This window comes from Seriola lalandi, unplaced genomic scaffold (genome assembly GCF_002814215.2).
Source record: "Seriola lalandi dorsalis isolate HSWRI2012SDOR001 ecotype SW California unplaced genomic scaffold, Sedor1 jcf7180002054410, whole genome shotgun sequence".
NCBI classification, from domain to species: Eukaryota; Metazoa; Chordata; class Actinopteri; order Carangiformes; family Carangidae; genus Seriola; species Seriola lalandi.
Genome location: NW_019524963.1, coordinates 375,970 through 385,410, shown reverse-complemented (window position 1 = coordinate 385,410; position 9,441 = coordinate 375,970).

The following is a 9,441-nucleotide window of genomic DNA, read 5'->3' as shown; positions in this document are numbered from 1 at the left end:
ATTTCTCTGCTGGTTTGTCACTACAAGCAACCTCTTTCACATTACACATAGTCATTTGATTGTTGATATAATAATATTAATTAGTGTAGATTTAAAGGTCCTATATAGCATAAAGGCAGATGTCAATGTGTTGTTTGATTATAGATCAGGTCTAGGTTCTATATTAATACTGTGAAAGTATCAAAGCCTCAGTCCACAGAGAAATGCACACAGCCTGTATTCAGAAACTGAGCCTTAAAACCAGCCGTCAGGACTTCTGTAACTTTGTGATGTCACAACAAAGCAGTCACCTTTCTCAGCCATGCCCCAAGCCCCGCCCACTTTGACCCACCATCCAACCTTGCAGGATTTGGTTTCTCTGAGTGTTTACCTGAAATCTGCTTTATTTTTATTGGATCAATCAGAAAACAGTCAGCCAATCAGAAGGGAGACTGTTGACTGTTGTTACTGGAGCTCCAGAGAGAAGTCTGAGAGAGGAGATGTAAAACTACATTGAGATGGTTTTTGGTTCTTAAAACCACAAATATATCTTCTTATGGCTCAACACTTCAAATAAAACACAAGGTTTGTAGTGTAAAATATGGGACCATGGGCAGGATAATTACAGTTAATGTTGTATATGGTGGTCCAGAAACAGTTCAAATGATTTTAAGTTCTGATGCCTGGAAAAAACATGTGACATCACTTCATAACACTGACAAACAGCTCATCAGCCAGACACAGGAAACAAAGGCTCATTTTGTTCTGATGAATAATAAAGTGTGTGCAGCGTATTTAGTGTGAGGGATATTAAACATTAGAAGTCGGTGTGTCACCGTGCACACACACACACACACACACACACACACAGAGGCGGTGGCAATCTGCAGCTCTGTCACTATCAGCCTAATCCCTAATGCGACATCTTAGAGCACATTAAATACTGTTATATAATACAGAAACACAGCACACTGACACACACACATGCGAGTACACTCAAACACACACACATGCACTTTAACACACTCTCGCCTCAGTCCAGTCTTCTCACAGTTTGTTTGCACTTTTGTCTGTCTCTCTCTTTGCTCTGCACACATGCACACATATGTACATATTGTGTGTTTGTGTATTTGCATGTCTCATACTTGGTACATATTCACCATGTTTTTGTATTTGTATTATGTCTCTACTTATTTGTGCATGTGTCTTTAGCACAGCAGAGACAATAACCGGAGCTAAGCATGGACGCACAGGGTCACTCAGGACAGAGGGACCTTCCTCTGCCGAGAGGTTAACGAAGGACAAGACAGCCCCTCTCACCGGGCTTCAAGTAATCTGTGGCAGCAGCTCAGATGATGGAGATCTGGAGAAATTCTTGTGAGAAAAATCTGGGGATAATGAGGCCGGGCCGAGCCAAAGCCAGCTCTGATTGGCTCTGGGTCTGCAACAGGATTCTGCGCAGCGCCTGGTAAGCTCCTGTTCTGTTGACACTTTGATTAAACTTCAGCATTTGGTGCACGCTGCTCTTGGAAAACCCAGCATATGCACATGAAGCCTTGGTTAAATCTGTTTAATTTGTTGAGAATTATCCATTCAAATACAACTAACATCCCAACAAGCTGTTCACATTTGGGAGTGCTGTGCTTTTTGCTCCTAAAACATGAATGTAGCATGGTAGCTACGGTTTGACAAATACAGCCTAGTGTGAGATCATCATCACAGTCCAAAGAAATGATTCACCTCTGTTGATTTACTCAAACTGTTTGACCTGGATGACAGAAAACGTGAACATCTAAATTAAAATATTTCCATAGCTTTTCTCCTAAATTTCCATAAACATCCTCACATCTTGCTGATCAGGTTTTCATAAAGACGTGCTCGAGAATAGAGTTTCTTGTCCTCCCATGCTTACACATTGACTTTTTTATGTGTCAGCTCTTTTCAAAGTTTGTATACTCAGGTTTACAGGCTTTTTTTATGTTTTAACATTTTAGTTTTAGTGTTTTTGTCTGTTAACTCCTTTTTGTGCACTCCTCTCCATTCCCTCAAGCTTAAAGCTACACGAATATCTTTATTTTTAAATGAATAATGGATCAAATAACTATATGTGACGTGGAAGGGGTCTCTCATAGTCACGAAACCATCCAGTTTTATCTCCCAGTTTTCCTCAAGTCTACCGATTTAGTGTCTTTAACACATTGTTTTGCTTGTGTGGCAGCTTTTCTGTTTTGTGTTCACTCTCACAGCTCTCATCAACCTGTTTCCAGCTGCATGCAGCTGTTTTGTCTCTGTAAAACTACTGGTAAACCTGTTATATGCTACCTGTCCAGGTACCAAACAGATGAAGTTAAGGACTGTGAACATGGTGGAGCATTTAGCGGCTAAAGAGCAGGATGTCTCCCTTGATGAGTTGGTGGAGACCAAAACCTTAGCTAAAAGAAGAGTTATTATATGACTCAAATTCATCGGGTGGCCAAACACGTGCTCCATGTCTGCTGGATGTGTAAATGAGCGAACAGTCATGCTAACAGGCAACTTAAAATGTGATAAAATGTCAGTGTTGCACTGCTCCCAAGTGGCCAAAAATCAGTTATGGCAGATTTATAGTGTTGAGTGTTGATCGCATGCTACTTTTGACAGGTTTATACCTGGTGAAATTGGTGCACATGGGGCTTTGTAAAGAAAACAGAGAGTCCATAAAAAGAAAGGGCAGGACTTTCAACACCTGCCCAATCAGTGTCCCTGGAGCTGCTACATCCAGTTGGTTAAGTAATTTTGTAAGGGAACTGTGAGATGAGAAGGCAGCTGTTTCCAGCTGTTGCAAGCTACTAGACCCTGGACGCAAAGTTCAAAGGCGTCAGTCCAGTTGATTGACACACAGCTTATGTTATATTTAGACTTTGACAAACAAAGTAACAGATTGATATTTATCTTCATATTCATAGCTGTTCGTGCCTCTTTCCTCTCGAGACCTGTCTGCTCGCAAACTAAGCCGACCCATTCATTTCAATACATCTGCAGCGCACGTAACTGAGCTTTCACAGACACAACATCATCACCACCAGTAAACAAGTCTCAGGGTCTGACTGCAGCACAGCAGGATACTGTAGACTGAAGGATCTTCACTGATTGGATTCAAGCTTCTCCAACTTTGATGAACGTATTCTACATGTGCTGAAGTGTTTTTTCCTAATAGCATCAGTGGTGTCTCGAGACTTCTGATTATGATTCCTGCTGCAACAAACCACATCTGACCCCAGAGAGGGAACGCAGGGGTCAAACAAGACAGAGGGGATTTGAAGGGCAGGTAGGTCAGATCAGGAAAGGAAGGCAGCTGGTTCAAATCCCTGGACCAGCTGGGGAATAATCCTCCATCAGCAACCATTGCATGGGTGTCCTTGAGGTTCTTTTGAGTATTATGTTGGAAACTGTTTCTTACAGGTAATTAAAACTGACAGACCTTAAATGAAAAGAGGTGCTGCCTTCACTGTCTGATTGACCTCGAGATGTTGAGAACTGGAGTGTAGCCTCAAAATGCCTCTCCTCCAGCACTGAGGTAAGTATCTGAGATGAGATAAGATGGTGTTACTGATCTCTGTGGGGAAACTGGACCATGACAGCAGCTGAAGATGAGACGGCTGAAACATGAAGAAAACCAGGGAAGGGAAGAATATGAATCCAGGGGAAACAAAACTTGAACCAACAGTAATCAGTAGTTAAAGGTTCCTGCTCAGCTCTCAAGACAAGAAACACTGAACTAGTTGTAAATCTGTTCTCGAAAGGGGTTTAAGTGGTCATCCCAGCTTTGGGGTGACTCCCTGCAGCTTTGACGTTAATTTGGGAGGTAGATTAGAAATAAGCAGTCGGACAGATAAACATGTGAATGTGCAGTGACACTCTGCAAGACGTTGGGACCCCTGTAGCTCGTCTGATCTTCCATTTGATCTACGCTGCGGGACCTGGCGGTGGTAAGAGTCGATAACTAATGAGAAAGTGATTAGTCGGTATTGTTCCAAGAAAGGTCGATGGGAGGACAGCAGCTTGAAACACCTCTGAAGATATAAACTGGGCCACAAGGGATTTGTGTCTTATTTCATCGTCCAGAGTGAATATCAATCATTTTATATGTTAAAACAAACATATTTCATAAGGAATAAATGGAAAAGAAATAACTGAAATTGGAGCTTAAAATATCTAAAACTATAAATAAAATGAAAATGAATCATTTTAGAAATATTAGAATATAAATATGAAAAATAAAAATCCAAATCATGTTGTCTCTGTGATGGCTGAAGGTTAAAAGACTGATGGTGCTGTGCAGCTGGACGACATCAAACCGAAATGGATTCAGAATTGATTCCCAATCTGGTGTGTGTGTGTGTGTGTGTGTGTGTGTGTGTGTGTGTGTGTGTGTGTGTGTGTGTGTGTTTGTGTCCTCTGTGTTTTGGATGTGTTTCCTAATCTGAGGTTAGAGTTCGCTGCAATCTGGCACAACATCTCTATTTACATTTCAGATCACTAAGCTCTAATCCAGAGAGAAACGGCTTCCACTCCTCCGTCAGCAGCAACAAAGACGACTGACGGAGCGATAAAAAACATGACATTAAAAAGCTGGTAAATGATACAAACATGCCTGATCATGACCAGATAAAACAGCCAAAACAACATAAATATTTTTTTTTTTTTTTTTTTTTTTTTTTAAAATACAAAAAGAACCATCCTACTTATATCTGACTGATGAACATCTGGTCAATATGTGGTTTTTAGACATCCTGTCAGAGGACTGCAGTTGGAAATTAGCCTATTGGCTAACACTGGCACATTTACAGAAAGGTTAATTAATGTGCACTGTCCTTTTCCAATAAATAAATAAATGAAATGAAATGAAATATTTATTTCTCAAATTAAACAGTAACTGACGTGATGAAATAATAGACTTTGCAATCATTTCCTGTTTCTGTTCTTTAACGTAATAATAAACTGTTGTCCACTTTTACTGAACACAGCTGTTACTCATAACCTAGGGAGGTATACGGCGCCATCTTGTGGTTATCAGATGTTACAGCGATTTAAATTCCATTCCCACTGCGCCTTGACTCAATGCTTCAGTAACTCAACATAAATTAAATATGTATATTTATATATATATACTGTATATATACTGTATATATATAATGTATTTTAATATATAACCATAATTAATAATAGCAATTATAAATAAATATGTCATCATCTCAAACTTTTAACATGTGATCATCAACATTTGTTATTACCTTCTGAGCCATTGCTGGGACAATGTAGTAAAAACAGTGAGAATAATGTTTGTAACTTTAAAATATATAATTTTATTGTATATTATTATTTTCATATATCAAATAATTAAGATTTTGACTTTATATATGACTCACTGACGGTATAGAACGGAAATGCTTGGAAAATCCGCTCAACCTATAGTCCTGAAAACTCTACATATGATTGTAACTAAATAACAAACAGCAGTCAGCACCACAGCTGGCTGGACAGCTCCTCCTCATTCTAACCATGAGAAGCTCCATATAAAATATAACAGTATTCAACATGTACAGAAACACATGTTTTATGTTAACCCAGCATGTTAACATTCTGATAACATCTGTCTTCATATCATGCCTTAGGGAGACTCCATAGTTACTGGTTTGTGTTATTATGTTATCTTTCTGTTACTAAGGTTGTTATCTGTCTAAACACCTTGTCTGATTTGTGTCTGAAGGGAATAGGTCTTGTATTCCCGACCCTGTATATATAATGTGGAAGGTAAATCCCCACAATGCCCTTACAATGTCATGAAAACAAAGCCTAGTGTTACGGTGATATGTGGACTTGTGTCCCTTATATTTCTAAAATACACACACACACACACACACACACACACACACACACACACACACACAAACACAGTGTCTCATGAGTATCTGGCAGCAGTTGTAACCCTTCAGACGACAACACAGGCAATCCAAACAGAACACAGTCGCTGATCCAGTCAAAACCAGAGGGAGGAACAAGAGGACAAACGTGGAGCCGCCAAAAGATGGAATTACTAACTCCCTCTGCAGGCGGCCGTCTGTCCTGCTGCCACCACCACTTCTGACAGGGAGAGTGAAGACAAACACTGTCAGTGTGTGTGACAACAGATAGGGGCAAGTGTAATCATCTCTCTCTCATTCTCTCTCTCTCTCTCTCTCTCTCTCTCTCTCTCAATAACACACACACAAAGAGAACTCCACTTGTGTGAAGTGTGAAGCCATTGACAAAGTTTTACACAGTTTAAGACTTAAAGAGGTTTAGAGAGAATTAGCCAACAGAGATTGGGTTACATAAGGTTCAATGAAGAGGACACACACACACACACGCACACACACACACACACACACACACACACACACACACACACACACACACACACACACGCATACACGCTGACACACACACACACACCCCCCGACATAAATTTAACTTGTGGAGCTACTCTCTGTAAGTTACATCCATTTGCGTGTGTTGTGAGAGGTGTGTGTATGTGTGCGTGTGTGTGTGTGTCTGTGTGTGTGTGTGTATGTGGTCATTTAAAGAATACTGCAGCATTAAATATTAAATTTCCTTTGTTCACTCATCATTATAATTGTAATAAATCTCATTTCTGGCTGGATAATCCCCATAAATGTCTCCTTGCTTTTAGCTGGCAGCCAGGCTTTTTTTTTTTTGTTTGCTGGACAAGAAGCTAAGAATTAATCCACATTACACAATGGAAGAAAAGCTTTTTGGTTGTTTGGTGAGTTGAAACGCTGCTCACAGTATGTGTGAACATTTGTCATGTGACCACCCTCCACAGGGTTTTGAATACACCTCCCTCATGTAACGTTCCTTCAATCAGCCCGATGTGTTCAAGGTGTTTTGTAACTTCTGAATGAGGCACTCGAATGTCAGTTCATGCACCAACGTAACGTTTTGTCCCAAAGCTAAATGAGCTGATGTAAAGATTCACAGTGCAGTCTCTTGCAATACTCTGATAGTGAATAAAAACACAAACTATGACCTTTTATATAGATAAATGGCAGAATCAAAAATATATCAAAAACAAGGATTGATTTCCAACTGGGCAAACCGCCCTGGGACCCCAAACTCCCAGGGGCCCCTCGAAGCCTCCAGGTTCACTTTGTGGCAATATCTTTGTAGTAAATGTATTGTCCATGTGTTTCTTGATACTGTATATGCACCACTAAGTCACATTATGAAGGCAATTTATAGGGACCTATAAGTGATAGTTCAGGTTATTTGACTGAGGTTGTGTGAGGTAGTTTTCTACAGTCAGTGTGTTACCTGCAGTAGATTCAGATCAGCACTCTGCCATTTTAGAGAAGCAGCAGGAGCACCGGCACAGGAGCTGAGTGATGAGCTGCTGTGGACGTGTTCATGCCTTTCCTTTGGAACTGCAGTTTGTGAACCGCTGAACTACTGTGCACAAGCGCACCGACAGTGCATACTGTATTACTCCGCAGATCAGCTGTTTGAGATGGAAAGAGCTAAACATCAGGTCACTTCAATGGTTGAGAAAATGTAGTTCAGAAGTAATGAATGAATGACGGCAAGATAAAACAGTGAAAATATTCAAAATAAAGCAATATCAGCCTTTTTCTGTGGGCATTTGTTTTTTTAAGTGGTGTATACTATAGATAAGTACCTCACACAACCCCACATCAAATAACCCCAACACTCACTTCAATGCAGCACCTGCATTATTGGACATCATGTTTTGGACATCATTTCATCCCTTTATTTGACAGGACAGTGTAGAGAGACAGGAAATTGAGGGGTGAAGAGAAGGAGAAAGACATGCAGCTAAGACCGAGGTCATCAGAGGTCAACCAAGGACTCACCGCTCAAAGCATCTGCACCCACATGGTATACGCCGTAACCACTCTGCTATCGAATTGCCCTTACCTTATATTGAGACCTTATATTAAAGAAGGCCCCTGATTAAAATCTAGTTCTGTTATTTCTGTATATATTGTGTTTTATTTCTGCTTCACGAGCAACTTAACAGCTGCTGAAAAGGTTTTTTCTGCAGTGATGTACAGGTGTACTCCAGGGCGTGTCTCCAGTGCACCGTGACATCACTGCAGTGGGTGGGCAGATAGCACCTTACAGGCCCTCCAACAACAATATTTTCAAACACAAGGCTCACATTAATCCCAGTAAATATGACCTTGTAACATCTAATACCTCTCGCACGTGAAGAGAAGCATGCACTCTGAAGCTACTGAGCCGTCTTCTGTAACAGAGAAGTGCTTGACCAGCACATGGTGCCGAAATCAAGTCTGATAAACCTCCCAGAAAAATGACACAGACAAAACAATATAATCCTCTTTGTTCACATTTCAAACACAGATTTTAATGCCACAGCTTCAGCCCGATTTACCAGAACAGAGTGTTTCTCACAAATTCAAACAGGCGGCGATCGAACTGAAATGTTGATGATTTATTTCTTACTGCTTTCATTCGCAACTGAAGCAGGCCTGATTATGTGTGGATAAACCCTCAATTATATCATCGGTCTCTAAGTCCAACATAGAATATAGATATAGAAGAGACATAGATGTACAGATATGGCATATACACTCATGTATATGTATTTTTGTCCAAGTTTCTGTAACTTTATTCGGCCTGAGTTATGGATGGGAAAAACAACATCTACCCTCAGATACAATCCTAAAACTAAGAGTTATAAAAATCGGATTTATTCTTAAAAGAAGACTTAAAAGAACTAAATGTACAGGCCTGCATTTTCACTCAGTCATTGGTTGAACCTGCTGACTCCTTTCTCCCAGAAGTTGATTTGATTATGTAAACAAAATTTCTAAAATGAATTAACCATGTAGATTAAACTGTGACATCCATTGGAAGGTTGCTGTTAAAGCTCAGGCTCCTGTCTGGACAAAGCACAAACTTGCACTGACTCACTGAGTCCTCTAGGGAGCAGCGTGTGACTGCAGCTTCGGCTCAGTGGTTCCCGTCCTGGCCTCGGGCTCCCATGTGCTGTTGTGTTAGGGTTTCCTGCTGTTCAGGAGTGTGTGATTTAAATCAATATAAATGAATGAATTATTCAGTAAATTGCGAATTTATTTTAACACCATAATATGAAAAATCTTTCTGCATACTGACTAAAACACTTGATAGCAATGTGATGATTTTTATCTGCTGTGGTGTCTTAATATATTAAAAATATTCTTTAATATTCTGTTTATTTGTCTTTACAATTTAACTTCTTCTAATATTTTAATAATATTTTAAGTCCCAGAGTATTTCCCTCTTATCCGTAAATGTTTCTCTAGTTTTGTTTGAAAGACCTCTAGACCCATGCACACGCACAAACTCACGCCCTGTGCAAAACTTTACGCAGCCCTGATTGGTGCAGACACAGCCATCGAG